This window comes from Bos taurus, chromosome 14 (assembly GCF_002263795.3).
Source record: "Bos taurus isolate L1 Dominette 01449 registration number 42190680 breed Hereford chromosome 14, ARS-UCD2.0, whole genome shotgun sequence".
NCBI lineage: Eukaryota > Metazoa > Chordata > Mammalia > Artiodactyla > Bovidae > Bos > Bos taurus.
The window spans coordinates 80,639,063-80,656,601 of NC_037341.1; the positions used below are offsets into that span (position 1 = coordinate 80,639,063).

The following is a 17,539-nucleotide window of genomic DNA, read 5'->3' on the forward strand; positions in this document are numbered from 1 at the left end:
ACCGTTACTCCACTTCTTTCTGGATAAAAAAAAAAAATGACATACAGGCTCTCATATATTAATATTATTAACATCTTGTCAGAAAGACCTGTCTTATGTGGAGAAGTTCCCTGGTGACTTCGACTTTGTATTTAACGCCGGAAAAGATCTTGGATAATGCCTGCAGTGGCAATGTTCTACAAATGAGAATATTTAGGTCCAGAAAAGTCAAAGGAATTTTAAAAGTCAAGCAGCTGGAAAGTTGAATATTGATTATTATAGTCACTCGGAAAGACTAGAAAGAGAAAATTTTGAAGAAAAGGCTAGGAAAAATTCATCACAAACGTCAATGTACATAGTCATGAGAGGTCCTTGGGATTCCTGGCACCGAGCTAGGAATGGCGGCGCGCCTCAGGCAGGCCGATGACAAAGCTAACATACATCACAGTTTCTATTCTCTTCCCAGGGAAGGCTTATCATAAGGAAATGTTGCCGACCAAAAATTATGCTGAGTCCAGCCCCGCACCAAATTGTAACACTGCATTTAGGACGATGCAGTCTTCGTCATTCGGTATCATTTTGCGTGCCCGCTCTTTGCTCCAGTGAGTGCTCTTACGGCAGTGTTGGAGGCTTTTCTGTATTTACTGCATGGTGCCAAAAGACGGGTCAAAGGACATCTCTGAAATTCTTGTGGGCTAAGAAAAGAGAACATATTTCAGTGTCTTCTAAAAACAAAAGGACTCTGGGAATGGGAGCAATGAATCTGCTCTGACAGCTCCTCTGTTTGTGATGGTTATTGCTTACAGGGCTTTACTGCTACCTGCAAGTGTAAACTGCGCTCCTGGGACTGCTCTGCACGTAACCTTTAACTCACACTGGATAGCAAACAAATGGAAGAGAGGCAATACCATCAGATGTGATGATTTATTTTTAAAGCCCAAGTTTTTTGTTTAATATAAATGTAAAAACATAACTTTCCCTTCAAGCCAGCCAGGTAGTTTAGGCAATTTATCAAGCCAAAAGCACTGAAGCTTCACAGTAAGAAAGGAGGAAAATGCGTTTGTGCCCAAGTAATTGTCTTTCTCTTTCTGTAATCTACTAAGATACACTTGGGGTGCAGGTGATTACAAATAATGATTACAGTCAAATACAGAAATTCCTTCATGCAATTAGCCCAATTTCTTCTTTAACTTTTAGAGGTGCTACAACGTGACTAATTTCAGTCTCCTTTTGCCTTAGAAGTGCTTTGCATTTTTTTTTATTTCTCCAAGAAAACTTGTTAGGTCTCATTTTCTAATGAATAGCAATTCTTCTGAAAGACATTTTGTCTTCCATTGTCTCCTTTGATGAAAGCTATTTTATAGCCTTTGTACAAGTCCTGCCCAAATACAAGCACACCCATGTAAAGTGTGAGCTGTGTTGTGACTATATTCCACATAGCAATCAGGTGTTTATTGGGCACTTACTGTATGCCATGAAGTATAAGGAAATGTAAAAGTCCACAAAAATTATAAGATTACTGATCTCATGGAATCGCCCATAGTGGGGAGATAGGAACGAAAGTAAGGGAATAAATAAGCAAGATAATTTAAAGTGCATTAAATGACTTAGGGTGGGACGGCAGTTACTTCAAGTGAGTAGAGAGACAGTACTTCCCTGGGAAAGGGATATTTGAGCTGAAACATGAAGACAAGGACTCAGGCTTGAGAAGATCCAAGGGGAAATAGCTGGATAAAAGGAATAAGCAATGTGAAGACTCTCAGTCAGAACAGAAAGGGGGTCAGTGAGCGTATCACAGAGATACGTGCTAAGAGTAGACAGGGCCCGGGTCACCAGTGCTTCGCAGGTCACTGCAGAGGATTCGATTACATCAGGGTGCAAGAGACCGATACCGGAAAATCTGAAGCAAAGAGACATGGGAGTCTTCAGGAAAGAAAGAAAAGAGAAACGAAACAGTAATTTCATTATGATATATTCCTGAGGTGTTTGCTTATTTGCTTTTTGCACAGAAATTGTGAAGCTTTGGAATTTGCAGAATGATGGTACAGCATCTCTTGTCTACCAGGCTGAGTGCCTCCTTACTGATTTGAGGTAACTAAGCCTGTTCTAACTTGCTTTGCAGGTGCATAAAAGTGGAGAGACTACAGCTACCTGATAATATACACTCCCAAGTAGATTTAATGGAACAGAGAACTCCAGAAACAGGGGAAAAATAATATAAATGCTATAAAACCTGAAGAATAATTTGAATCACAAATTGGCAATTAAACCTTACATTCTCTGACAAATGCAGAAGCCCATAGGCTAATTGTCTTTATCAACACAAAAACCAAATTTCAAAACAAGGCTGCCTTGCCTTTACTGTCTTCAAACTCACACTCATAATAGAAAGTCAAATGAGAGGATTGTTACATTTGAACTAAAATTTCATACATCAGACTTCAAAATCAAAAATAGCTGCAATGTTAAGACATTTCAAAGCATAGAAACATTAAGGAAATAGACTATACATTAAATCCTTTCATCTGTTAAATTCTGTACCATTTCCCACATATTCTCAGAACAATGGGGAAAAAACTCAGGAAATTACTTCCAGAATTAGATCAGAAAAATTAAAAACCATTTTCTGTGCAATTTACTGTACATTTTGAAAACAAAGTTCTTAATGCCTCTGAAAGCCTTTAATATACTTTGAGCTACATTTTATGAAAGCAAAAGGAAATCTCTGCTCTAAGATACAGCTGATGTGATTCTGAAAGTCAGTTTGTCAAAGGAATTAAATCAGATTAAAAAAACTGGCTCAAAGTAAGCAAAACTGGTCAACTGAATGAACATTTTGTTAGATACCTGTACAAATATGGTGCAAAAGATGCCTCTAAAAAGAAGTTGAAAATTCAGCTTAACTGATCACCTTGAGAAGGCTTTATATGCTGTCTAAACACAGAAAACCTGCCATTTTCCTCCCCATTTGTCTTTTCAGCTTTAAAACCCAAACATCTTAGTGGTTTAGGTGAGACTTTTGTCACAACACTAACATGGTGTGCTGAGGTTTGGCAGAGACTGGTCTTGAGAATTCTGTCTTTCCCCTACTATATTCTGTTCTGTCTTTTGATTTGAAAGATCAGAGACCCAGAGGAAAACATAAATACCAACTACTGGCAATGCACAAGAATTCCTCAATAGTTTACCATTAATTTAAGTCAAGACTAGATAAATTTGAATTGAATTTGAACTGTTATTGAGTACTAAAAGTGTACATGTAATTCACAAGATATAGATGCAGAAGAATAAAAACACTAAGATTGATGTAAATGTTTGTTTCTGAAATTTAACTACTTAAATTCAGTTCATCTTCCACAGTGTCTCTCTGATTGGTCCTATGTCTTCCTGGTAAATGGAAACTGGCAATAAACTGAAATATTTCTGAAGAGAGAACCATGAAGGGCAGGTAACCCATCAATTTAAAAATAGCAGAATAACATAGAAGTTTAGCCTGTAAATGCTGGAAGTAGGTTACCTGGACTTGATCTGGCTTTTTTACTTCATAGTCATTAACTTCCATTATTTGTATAATGGGAATAATAATAGTACCTACATCATAGGATTTGGCAAATAATTAAATGAGAGGATATCTATAAAGTGTTGAAAATTGTTCCTGGCATGTATTTAAAAGTATATACACCTGTTAGGCATTATTTTTTTTAAGAAGTAACAGTTTACAAATGACCAGGAATTGTTCAAGATAAATAAAAGTGAATCCTGAAGTCTATAGTTAATGAAGTGTGAATAAATTTTAACTAATGGTTCTTAAAAAAGTAATTGTAGTATCATGTTTTTATTCTAACTTATTTATCATTGGGGAATAAGCACAAATAATAAATAAACCCCAAAAGGGTGTATTAATAATTCCATCATTGAAAAATAACTAATGAAACAAGGGACACACTCCTCGCTACATGATAACTTGAAAAAGCATGAATGGGTGTAAATCATTCATGAAAAATCATGAATGGGCTTACAGAGAGCTGATTTCAAATCTAGGCTCCATCCATGCTAGTTAGATGATCTCTCTGATACTCACGGGGTGGGTGGTTTCAACAAAACAGAAATATTAGGGAAAAAAATTCTCACGAGCTTGGAATAGGGATTGAGAGAATTGTGTCAATATCCCTCAGCACATGGCACAGAGTAAATATTCAATAAAAGTTGCCATGCTTCTCTTTTAAGACTAGTGTCACTGAGGTCAGTGCAACCTTCCTACAATTCCTGTCTGTGTTGCCATGGTCTGGGCAAAGGCGGAGGCTGAGTTGATAACTGGTCTACCCTGGGAAAGGCCTGACTGCTCCAACATGTATCTCGTCAGGTGAAGGCAACTGGGATAAATTCTAAGCTGAAAAAAATAAAAGGAAGAAAAAGGTTTTCCTCTCTTGGGTCTCAGGGTTTTGTATTACTGAGATTATGTAGATCAATGTATCTTGCTCAAGATTCACTGAATTTAGTGCGATGTGATAGCCTGTAGCAGACTGGATCACGCTTAAGGACAGCCTCAAATGCACTGCACTGAGAGAGTTGGCAAGAAAGAGCAAGCACAAGCCAACTAGAAACGAATCAGCGATTCTTTTTAAAAGTGGGAATAGCTGCCTCTCCTTCCTATCATTTTTTCTGTTTGGTCTTCATAGAAAGACACATTTGTACTTCTTCAAGCAGATGCTTCTACTCTCTTACCTAATGATATAGGGAATCACTAGGGTAGTATTTTGGAAGAACAGATGTTGACTTCAACAAATGTGGCATTTTACTGTGGACAATGCCAAAGAAAATCTGGCAAATACAATGTTCATAGGCCTACTCATCTGTAGAACTATTCCCAAGAATATTTAATCTAGATTAGCATTGTCACATAAAAATATGTGAGCTACTTGTTGAATTTTAGATTTTCTAGTAGCTATATTAAAAAGTAAATAAATGACATAATAAAAAATATATCTGATTTAACACAATATTTCAAAAATATTATTTCAAGATGCAATCAGGAAGTTCCCTGGCAATCTAGTGGTTAGGACTCTGCACTTTCACTGCGGGGGCCCAGGCTGAGTTCAATCCCTGGTCAGGGAGCTAAAATCTGGCAAGTCACAGGTTGCAGCCAAAAGAAAAAAATGTAATCAATACAAAAGTATTAATGAAATATTTCACACTCTTTCTTTTGTTCTAATCTTAAGAATCTATAGGGTATCTCATACATATGCATGTCTGCTATGTCACTAAGTCATGTCCAACTCTTGCGACCTCATGGATTGTAGCCCACCAGGCTACTCTGTCCATGGGATTTCTCAGGAAAGAATACTGGAGTGGGTTGCCATTTCTTCCTCCAGAGGATCTCGTCCCAGAGATTGAATCCATGTCTCCTGCGTAGACAGGCGGATTCTTTAACACGGAACCACCTAAGAAGCCATCTTACACAGATAGCACATCTCAATTCAGACTAACCACATTTAGTTAGTTGCTAGTAAATTAGCTCGGACTAAAGATTTGACATGAAATAATATAAGTAGACTGTGTTTTTATGTTCCTTTTTAATGACCATATATCTCGATTTAGCATCATTTGAGATAACAAACTCTAATGTATTTTTTTTTAGTCAGTTTTTAATCTATTTCAATTCCTAGGCATAATCTAGGTGGTATAAATGGCTGCAATTGTCTTATCTAAAACTACCAGGGAGAATTTTGAAGTAGTGGTTCTCAAGAGGAAACCCGATGTACAAGATCAAAACCCACAGCACCTGAAATGCTTTTAAATTTTAATTACAATATCTAAGAAGATAGATATTTGCTGAATGAATGAGCAAAGAGATGATGATGAAGAAGGTATAACTGGATAAAATTCATATTTCATAACTTTATAATTTGTATTTTTGTTGGTAAAGATTTATTATGTGTTCTGTTAAACCATTTATGGTGAAATAAACAAACACAGATAGATATTACTATGGGTTATCTAAAACTTTTCCTCCAAGTAAAATTTACAGAAACCTAAAATTACTTCTAAATCATTCAATTCATGGTAGAAACTGTATAATCAAGACATACAGAGGCATGACATAAAAAAAATCTAGGACAGACCATGGAAGGTGAAGATCAGTAGAACCTTAAATTCATTACTTCAATTTTTTCAAGACTTTCTAAATCTTTTTGCTTTAAAGTTGTTCAAAATTTTAGAAATATCATCTCTACCTTTAATCATATTCTACATAAGCAGAGGAATCTGAAAATAATCATTAAAAGCTCATTATCTCCTGTCCACACTATAATAACTTGTAATTACGTCCTACTTTTTTCTCATTTTAGCTTACCCAAGACACTATATCAAGGTCTTCTTATAAAATGTAGTTTTTATTACAGTCTTCCCATACTCAAGGACTTCCTTGCTACTATCAGAGCAACTCCAAACTCCTTGGCATCTTAAATCTTCCATCGGATACCCATAATAATATCTTCCTGACTCACTGTCTCATCAGCCACTCCTCTTTATATTTCTGCACATTCTGTGCCTAACAAATTATTTATGTCCAGAGTCTATGAGAAATGGTGGAGAGAGACATGCCAAAGTGCTCTATGAAATTTCACTCTGTCCTTTCTGAGGCCAGCCAGAGTGCCCATGAATCAGCTGCAAGAGACAGATACGCACACCTGGCCAGGAAGCAGCTATAAATGTGAAAGAAGAAGTAATGGGATCAAAAACACAGGTATGGGCAATCTGATATTATGAGATCAAAAACCCAGAATGGAAAATCTGTTCAGTTGATATGTTAGAAACTCCTGCCAAACACTGAGAGGTCTTAAACCCTGAGTCCCTAAAGAGCTGCCCAGTGCTAAGGATTTTTAGTGGTATTTGAAGGTCTGTTTTGTCAAGGTCAATGAAATGTGCCAAATTAAACGACCTGTCCAGCACACGAATCAGTTTTGGGAATTTTAAGAGCTGAGTTTTTTTCCAGAAACTTTCCAGATTCACCAAAATCATGGTTAGATGTGAATTCTTATTGTTTTACATGAGATCAGACCTTATTAAAGCTAAGAATATAATATAGATAATTTCATCACAGTCTCCTGTGCTACCTTCATGCAGAAAGAAGATGTAACATCAGTCCTATAATTAAGTGGAATAGAAAGTGCATGAAAGTTGATCTGGTTACATATAAGATCTATAATAAGACTGTGTCTCTTTCATCCCCATTTTCAACAATCCCCAGCACTGAGAATAGCGGACACCTTAGAGTCTTTCTTTCAATTCTTTCAGTCATTTATGACTGCTTAGTGAATGACCTGGGTGTCAGAAGTATTCTACCAAATGCATCTCAGGTTCTCAACTATCTACAGCATTTCCTATGGCCCGACACATCCCTTTCTAAGAGTCAAATGAGCAATATTCTAGAGAGGATATGAATCTTTTACTCACAAAAGTCCTGGTTTTGAATGGGAAAGGATGTATTCTTTATAAGGAATGCTGATATAATGTGCGCCAAGACAAGCTAAAAATACATACCATCATGCAGTTTTCAGACTGTTATAACTATGTTCAGTTCAGTCAGTTCAGTCGCTCAGTCATGCCTGACTCTTTGTGACTCCATGGACCGCAGCACGCCAGGCCTCCCTGTCCATCACCAACTCCCAGAGTCCACCCAAACCCATGTCCATTGAGTCAGTGATGCCATCCAACCAGTTCATTTGCTAATGTGTAGTTTTCTTTTAAGATAGAATTGAATTTTTCTTTCTTTTGGAAATATCAAAAAAGCAACATTAACAATGTCAAATACATGAAAAAGTCTATGTAACTTTTATTTAGTATTATTATTGCTCTTTCCTAATATAAAATTTTATATAAAAGAGCTGTTCTTTCACCAAGTGAAAAAATAAAAAATTTCTAACAATGGTACCTTTTAGAAAACTCAAGTGAGGTAAATTTGGCAAATAAGACATCTACTACAAGGCAATCATACTAAAATCTCATAAGCATCAATGTATAACTAATATAATTGTGGTCTAAGAAAAATTCTATTAAGCATGGTATTAACATTTTTCTCCACTGTTTTCCTATTCTTAATATGGGTCACTGATCAGCTCCTTCAGAAAGCATTTGTTATAAAATACTTTATAAAAATTAAGTTGACATTCTAGTCAAAACAATGGGTTAAACAGTCCCCCTTTCTTCTACATACACACACGGGACATATTTAATTACAGAAAATGGAAACCATCTAATGCTGCCAGAGTCCTACTATCACTAGGCTTACAGGCTTATATTACAGTGTGTATTGTCTCATTGACTCCTCACAAAGAGGGGATATAAATATTAATATTTCTATTTTTACAGAGGAGGAAAATGAGTCTCATACATAAGGTGATTTTTCCAAAGATCAGTCAACTAGGAAGGTGGAATCCGGATATGAATTCAAGTGCTTTGCTTCTACAAGCTATTTATTTACACACCATGACTCTACTTTTTTAGAGCTTTGTTCTTTTTATGTTTGTTTCTCCAGGAGCTTTGTTCTTGAAACAACATTTCAGCAAATCAGGAGAGCCTCACATTTTCCTCAAATTAGTTCTGGCACAGAAACACCACACACACGCACGTGTGCACACATGCTCACGCACATACACAGATATGCAAAGGGTTAAAGCTAAGGCGTTTCATCATTTGTGGTGGACTCTTGTGCATGGACGATGCACCCCACTGAGAAGACATGAGAAAGAGGCTAGACGGTTGCGGTGGTTACAAACATATTTTAGAGTCAAAAGCTTGATTCCTCCACTTCAGCGCTGTGTGACTTCGAGCAAATTGTAGCTTCTCTACATCTCAGATTCCTCACCTATAAAATGGGTCGAAGGATACTGCCTGCTTCATACAGCCGTTACATAGGGCCCTTGGCTCAGAGCCGGGCAAGGAGCAGAGGCGCAGGTAAACCACGCTGTCCTTGGGCTCAAAGGGAATGAGCAGAAGACCTGTTTCCTGGTCACCAGGACTGCTGTCCAATTTTCGGAGGCGAGTTTCACACCAGCTGTGGGGTGTTTTGCAAAGTGGACTTTGCAGCTTTTTACAATGAGAAGCAATTAAGTCACCTGCTGAGCTGTCATATATGGGCTATTGAGAGGACTGTAGGGTTGGAGAAGCTAAGTTGCCCAAGTTCAAAAAGCAAGTTCCTCAGCTGAGCTACATAATGGGAAAAAAGGTCACCTTTGACTGATTTTTGCTCTTGGCTATCAAAGGTGGACAGTCTTTCACAGCATATTCCCCACGTGCTCTAACAGCCCCCTGATGGACACTTTTGATAGAACGTTGGAAAGAAATGTTAAAGAAGTGAAATGTCTAAGCTAAGCTTTCTCTGTGCGAGAAACTATCTTCTACTGTAACTACCTCTAGCTCCACCATGGTGCACTCTTGAAAAGGACCCCTTACAAAGCCAAAGATACAAACAGAGAACAAAAATCCATGCTACAACTCTCCTCTAAAATGCTTTAGATTTATTTGGAAAGTTCTACAAACATTCAGAGACTCAGCTGGAAGATTATTCAAGAAAAGAAGCTCAGAGTCCAACTGAACATTGATGAATACACTTCCATCTAGCACTGTTCAAACAAACAATAATTCAGTTACTAAATTTACCTCCTAAAAGATTTCAAAATCATAGAACTTGGAGGTTAAATAATGTGCCAGCAGTACTGAATGTGCATAATCTCCATAAACTAAAAGCAATGTCTGTGTGAAGTCATAATAACCACATGAGATGAAAAATAAAAGCCTCAATCAATACGAGTACTGCTTGGTAGGGATAAGGCAAAATAACTTGTCGGATCATACTGTTTTTCTGATTTTGGTGAATCAAACAGTTGCTTTCTTATCATACAGGAAAAACGTAAGAGGTAAAGTTCAGTATTATAGATCCATTCGGATGTATATGAAATTGACGATTATGCAGAGTGGATGAGGAGTAAGTCTAGCAACTATAAAGTGATCCAACTTGAACATTGATGGTAATGCTAAAATTTAATTTAATCTTATTCAAAGAGAAATGCATATAAGTAATAAAAGAAGAAAATATGCCTCTGCACTTGCCAGTTAACTAGAAAACTCTGTGTCATAATTAGCCTTTTCAAGCACATATCAAGACCTAATATTTTGCATGATGTATCTCTTCATTTAGAAAGATGGCACTTTCAAACCACTATCAGTGGATAATACAGTTGGAATGACTGTTTTGAAGTAGTGATCACTTTCCGTGCTGCAGGAAAGCAGTGTGATGCAGTACTGTGTAAATCAGACCATTGTTCTCAATTCCTTTTTCCTTTCATACTATAAAATTATCAATCTATTCCTTTAGCTGTGTCATTTTACAGTTCTTCCCTCTCTGGGGATGCTTCCTCACTCCCACTGACATTGGGCGTGGCCACCTGACTCTCTTTGAAGTGTCTGTGGAGTGACAGAGCAGAGGAGAGTGCACAGCGGCCCCTCCACATCCCCAGGCCCCACATCCCTAGATTCCGCCTCGGGTCCAGCACTATGTTCACAGCATGCGATTGGTTGAATCAACAGATGCAGACTCTGTAGATACAGAGGGCTGACTAAGGGACTTGAACAACCTCAGAATTTGCATCCGTAGGGGGTCCTGAAACCAATTCCTCCCCCTCCCAGGGGATTACCAGGGATGACTACGTGTGGTCACCTGGGCACCCCTGATGTTGTGATGAAAGTACACCCTTAACACAACAAAAATGAGATACATGAGCAGACTTGAACCCAACTCACAGCTGGAGTTAATCCTGCTGACCTATACAGCCTGAAACAGAGCTGACCCAGCAGGCCCCCAGGTGCAGAGATGAAGACAGTAAGGATGGGTAATTGAAAGCTTCTGAATGCTGGGATGGTTAGCATTATTGAAACAATAGCTGTCTTAAATGTTTAGAATGTGGATTCCAAAGTCAGAGAGGTCTCGATAGGAACACTTATTCTGAAGCTTAACTGTGCAACTGTGCAAACTTCTTAATCTACCTGACTCTTAGTTCCCTCATTTTGTAAATCTAAGTGTAACGATGTCAACCTACTAGCATTGCTGTAAAGATTAAATAGCACAGTGTATGTAAAACAAACTGGCTAGGCCCAAGAAGTTCCTCTGTAAATAGCTCCTGTCATCATCATCATCACTGTTATAATCAAGGCATTTCTCCTATAATAGCTGAGGCCTCACTGAGTCAATGGTAGCTTGTATCATGAAAGAACTCTTGTGAAACATTCATAGTAGGGTCTTACACAAAGTAGAACCTCTTCAACATCTCTTTTCTAATAACTCTTTCCCAACCAGCACATACAGAAATGGGACTCATGATTTTTATTTCAGAAGCTCCATTTGCTAAATAACCAAGGTGACCAAAAATAAAGCATCTTTTTGCACAATGAGATGTAAACTCGCTAGTCGATCCCAGACTGAGGCCATAATCAAATCACTTAGAGAGTAACAACTAATATTTCTCTGGTTTTCAAACCCATTTGCCATTTTTCAGCCAGCAGTCTGCATAGTCACACACACACACCGTAAGTACGGCTATGAGTCTGCAGTGGGAATCTCACTCAAGCCTGAGGATGTACTGCTATAGTCTGTGAGGACTGACTACTAAAACAAAGTGCCAGAAAATGAGAGACTTAAATAATAAACGATTATTCCTCACAGTTCTGGAGGCTGGAAGTCTGAGATCAGGGTGCTCTCACGCTTGAGCTCTTGTTGAAGGCAGTCTTCCGGTTTTGTAGACGGCCATTTTCTAATTGCTCCTCTCATGGTGGAGAGAGAGGGGGGGAGTTACTCTGTCTCAAAGAACACTAATCCCACTCACGAGGGCCCCACCCTCCCAAACCTAAGTATCTCCCAAAGACCGCACCTCGCGGGGGGTTAGGACACCATACACGAACCTGCGGCAGACACGGACGTTCCGTCCGTAACGTCCGCCCTGTGACTGGGCGCCGCCATCTTTTCCAGACTTGGCTACCGCTTCCGGGGCACCGCAGTCCTCGAGGCCCCTGCACGTGACACTGGGGGCCCTTCCTGCACGGCCTTTGCCAGCTGATGGCCAAAGCGAGTCAGTGTTCTAGACCGACACGGGGAGAAATGGATCCCTTTTCTCACCCACAACAATCTGCCAGAAGTGAACCAATGCAATCATCTCTTCTGCCCTAATAACTTACAGAGATTTTAGAGAAAATAATCCTTTCACTTTTTATGCACAGCCCTCATGCTCATAATATCCAAAAACGAGCCTGCCCTGGAAGGAAGGAAGAAGCTGGACTTGAAACAAATCTGAGAGATGGGCACCATTCTGTGGCAGAATCACCACTCTGGGGCAACTGACCCAGTCCTGCTACTGGGTTAATTCTGTGCTTTGCTATTGGGTCACGTTTGTTTTCTTTGCCTTTCCTGTTAATGTGGATTATTCTCTAGGAGGTCCTTCAGTCTGTCTTTCAAATTTTATCTTTCCACACACCTAGTCTGATCTACTCACACAAATTCAGGCTTATAATGATATTGCCTTGAGCCTCCTGCTGTAAATAAACTGCCATTTATTTGGTACAAAACAGAATGAATAAATGATGAGGAAAAAGCTCATGAATGTGGGTACGTTATCACACTCAGACATTCAGCATTATTCTGTTTTTAACCTCTTGGTTATCTAATAAGCAGCTCAAACACAGCACATCGAAAAATGAACTCTTGATTCTTCAGCCCACGCCCAACCCAAGAACCTAAACGCCACCTTTGGCTCTGCTGCTTCTCACATTTCACATGCAATCCAAGAGCAAATCCCTTTGACTCTACATACAAAATAAATTTAGAATCCAGTGACAATTCATCGTTTCCATCACAGCGATGCTGACTCAGGTCTCTCATCATCTCTCACCTGGGCAGTTATAAAAAACCCTCAAGTGCTCACTGCTTCCACAGGAGACCATCAATTGTCTATTCTTAGTAAAGAAGCCTGTGTGATCCTCTAAAAATATAAATCAGAAAATATCTTTGCTCTGGTCTTAGCCATTTACTGCTTCCCATCTCACTCACAATAAAAGCTAGGATCTGCTCCCTTCACTTCATGGCAAATAGAAGGGGAAAAAGTGGAAGCGGTGACATATTTTACTTTCTCGGGCTCCAAAATCACTGCAGATGGTGACTGCAGCCATGAAATTAAAAGACACTTGCTCCTTGGAAGAAAAACTATGACCAACCTAGACAGTATATTAAAAAGCAGAGACATTACTTTGTCGACAAAGGTGGTGGTTTGGTGGTTTTAGTCACTGAGTCGTGTCCGACTTTTGTGACCCCATGGACTGCAACCTGCCAGGCTCCCCTGTCCATGGGATTCTCTGGGCAAGAATACTGGAGTGGGTTGCCATTTCCTTCTCCAGGGGATCTTCCTGACCCAGGGATTGAACCCGGGTCTTCTGTGTTGCAGACATATTCTTTACCAACTGAGCTACAGGGAAGTCCTGTACCTTCCCTGTCGACAAAGGTCCATCTAGTCAAAGTTACGATTTTTCCAGTAGTCCTGTATGGATGTGAGATTTAGACCATAAAGAAGGCTGAGTGCCGAAGAATTGATGCTTTTGAACTGTGGTGTTGGAGAAGACTCTTGAGAGTCCCTTTTACAGCAAGCAGATCCAACCAGTCCATCCTAAAGGAAATCAGTCCTGAATACTCATTGGAAGGGCTGATGCTGAAGCTGAAACTCCAATACTTTGGCCACCTGATGTGAAGAGCAGACTCATTGGAAAAGACCCTAATGCTGGGAAAGATTGAAGGCAGGAGGAGAAGGGGGTGGCAGAGGATGAGATGGTTAGATGGCATCACCTACTCAACAGACTTGAGTCTGAGCAAGCTCCAGGAGGTATTGAAGGATGGGGAAGCCTAACGAGCTGCAGTCCATGGGGTCACAAAGAGTAAGACATGACTGAGCAGCTGAGCAAGAACAACGAGAGTTCTTACAATACCTGTAAGACCCTACATCACCCGACACCCTGGTTCTACCCTTGCTCACCCTGTTCCAGCTCACCGACCTCCTTGCTGTTTCTCCGCTATCCCAGATCAGTTTCCATCTTAGCACCCTGGCTCTGCTGATCCCTCCGCCTGGAATGCTCTTCCTCCAAGCGGACTCTTGGGTGACTAATTCCAGCCACTTCCCTCAGATCTCATTTTCTCAGCAGACCCATCCTAGCGCTACTGACTCCTCTCTCCCCACTCCACCTTGACCACCTTCTCCCATTCCCTCTACCCTGATGTATTCCTTCCGTTTTCCCAAACATATCAGCACCTATCATAGTAAATATTTATCCATTCGTTGTTTAGTTGTCTTTTGTCTATTCCCCCTCCCTCATGTAAGCTGCATGAGGAGGGGTGCTTTTCTCTGTTTTTTTAATCAAACAGTGCTAGATCTATAAAGGAACACATATTAAAAGGAAGAAAAACAAAATTATTTCATAACATAATGTTTATTTATATCAAATAGTACTTGCCCATCCTATGGTATAGCCCAGGGAACTATATTCAGTTATCTTGTGATGAACCATATGGAAAAGAATTTGAAAAAGTGTGTGTGTGTATATATATATATAACAGAATCACTTTTCTGTACAGTAGAAATTAACACAGCATTGAAAATCTACTATATTCAATAAAATACATTTTAAAAAATAGTACTTGTCTCATCTGAGCAGAGGACCAAAGAGAGTTGTCAAATTTTATGAAACATGTTTTCTTCTTCAATTCTAGTTATTTTTCCAAGTTGTCTGTATACACACCATTCTCTTGCACAAAAATACATCATAATTATTTCCTCTATTTAAATGTCTTACACATGCAAGCTTCACATTTGTTGATGGCCTATCTAGTCTCCTAGGACCCAAGAGATGTAAACTGATAAGCAAATATAAATTAGTCTGAATAGCGACATCATGATATAATTTTTAGTAATGGGAAAATATCAAACACTGCTGATGTAAAAATGATATGGATAACAAATGCGATAGAGAGAAAGAGGAAGGCACTTTGGAACAAGTAAGATGAAAGTTATGTATCAGCTTCATAAACATGCTTTACTTACACTCACTCTAACCTGACAAAGATCCCACAAAAAAAGAAAACTACAGGCCAATATCACTGATGAACATAGATGCAAAAATCCTTAACAAAATTCTAGCAATCAGAATCCAACAACACATTAAAAAGATCATACACCATGACCAAGTGGGCTTTATCCCAGGGATGCAAGGATTCTTCAATATCCGCAAATCAATGTAATACTCCACATTAACAAATTGAAAAATAAAAACCATATGATTATCTCAATAGATGCAGAGAAAGCCTTTGACAAAATTCAACATCCATTTATGATAAAAAAAAAAAAAACTCTCCAGAAAGCAGGAATAGAAGGAACATACCTCAACATAATAAAAGCTATATATGACAAACCCACAGCAAACATTATCCTCAATGGTGAAAAATTGAAAGCATTTCCTCTAAAGTCAGGAACAAGACAAGGGTGCCCACTTTCACCATTACTATTCAACATAGTTTTGGAAGTTTTGGCCACAGCAATCAGAGCAGAAAAAGAAATAAAAGGAATCCAAATTGGAAAAGAAGAAGTAAAACTCTCACTATTTGCAGATGACATGATCCTCTACATAGAAAACCCTAAAGATTCCACCAGAAAATTACTAGAAATAATCAATGACTATAGTAAAGTTGCAGGATATAAAATCAACACACAGAAATCCCTTGCATTCCTATACACTAATAATGAGAAAACAGAAAGAGAAATTAAGGAAACAATTCCATTCACCATTGCAACGGAAAGAATAAAATACTTAGGAATATATCTACCTAAAGAAACTAAAGACCTATATATAGAAAACTATAAAACACTGGTGAAAGAAATCAAAAAGGACACTAATAGATGGAGAAATATACCATGTTCATGGATTGGAAGAATCAATATAGTGAAAATGAGTATACTACCCAAAGCAATTTATAGATTCAATGCAATCCCTATCAAGCTACCAACAGTATTCTTCACAGAGCTAGAACAAATAATTTCACAATTTGTATGGAAATACAAAAAACCTCAAATAGCCAAAGCGATCTTGAGAAAGAAGAATGGAACTGGAGGAATCAACCTACCTGACTTCAGGCTCTACTACAAAGCCACAGTTATCAAGACAGTATGGTACTGGCACAAAGATAGAAATATTGATCAATGGAATAAAATAGAAAGCCCAGAGATAAATCCACGCACATATGGACACCTTATCTTTGACAAAGGAGGCAAGAATATACAATGGATTAAAGACAATCTCTTTAACAAGTGGTGCTGGGAAATCTGGTCAACCACTTGTAAAAGAATGAAACTAGACCACTTTCTAACACCATACACAAAAATAAACTCAAAATGGATTAAAGATCTCAACGTAAGACCAGAAACTATAAAACTCCTAGAGGAGAACATAGGCAAAACACTCTCCGACATACATCACAGCAGGATCCCCTATGACCCACCTCCCAGAATATTGGAAATAAAAGCAAAAATAAACAAATGGGACCTAATTAACCTTAAAAGCTTCTGCACATCAAAGGAAACTATTAGCAAGGTGAAAAGACAGCCTTCAGAATGGGAGAAAATAATAGCAAATGAAGCAACCGACAAACAACTAATCTCAAAAATATACAAGCAACTCCTACAGCTCAACTCCAGAAAAATAAACAACCCAATCAAAAAATGGGCCAAAGAACTAAATAGACATTTCTCCAAAGAAGACATACAGATGGCTAACAAACACATGAAAAGATGCTCAACATCACTCATTATCAGAGAAATGCAAATCAAAACCACTATGAGGTACCATTTCACACCAGTCAGAATGGCTGCGATCCAAAAGTCTACAAATAATAAATGCTGGAGAGGGTGTGGAGAAAAGGGAACCCTCTTACACTGTTGGTGGGAATGCAAACTAGTACAGCCACTATGGAGAACAGTGTGGAGATTCCTTAAAAAACTGGAAATAGAACTGCCTTATGATCCAGCAATCCCACTGCTGGGCATACACACTGAGGAAACCAGAAGGGAAAGAGACACGTGTACCCCAATGTTCATCGCAGCACTGTTTATAATAGCCAGGACATGGAAGCAACCTAGATGTCCATCAGCAGATGAATGGATAAGAAAGCAGTGGTACATATACACAATGGAGTATTACTCAGCCATTAAAAAGAATACATTTGAATCAGTTCTAATGAGGTGGATGAAACTGGAGCCTATTATACAGAGTGAAGTAAGCCAGAAGGAAAAACATAAATACAGTATATTAACGCATATATATGGAATTTAGAAAGATGGTAACAATAACCCGGTGTACGAGACAGCAAAAGAGACACTGATGTATAGAACAGTCTTATGGACTCTGTGGGAGAGGGAGAGGGTGGGAAGATTTGGGAGAATAGCATTGAAACATGTAAAATATCATGTAAGAAACGAGT

The 17,539-nt window shown here is 38.7% G+C and overlaps 1 long non-coding RNA gene across 2 annotated transcripts in view; it reads right to left on the bottom strand.

Annotated features, from left to right (window-relative positions):
• The window catches only part of LOC107133137 (uncharacterized), a 191,894-nt gene extending 176,463 nt beyond the window's left edge, over nucleotides 1-15,431 (bottom strand). The window contains exon 1 of one of the 2 annotated variants that reach the window (XR_009490561.1): nucleotides 11,697-11,916. This is a non-coding gene — a long non-coding RNA (uncharacterized lncRNA). The other variant, XR_009490560.1, reaches the window with a different exon arrangement.
• Between the last annotated feature and the right edge of the window lie 2,108 nt (nucleotides 15,432-17,539).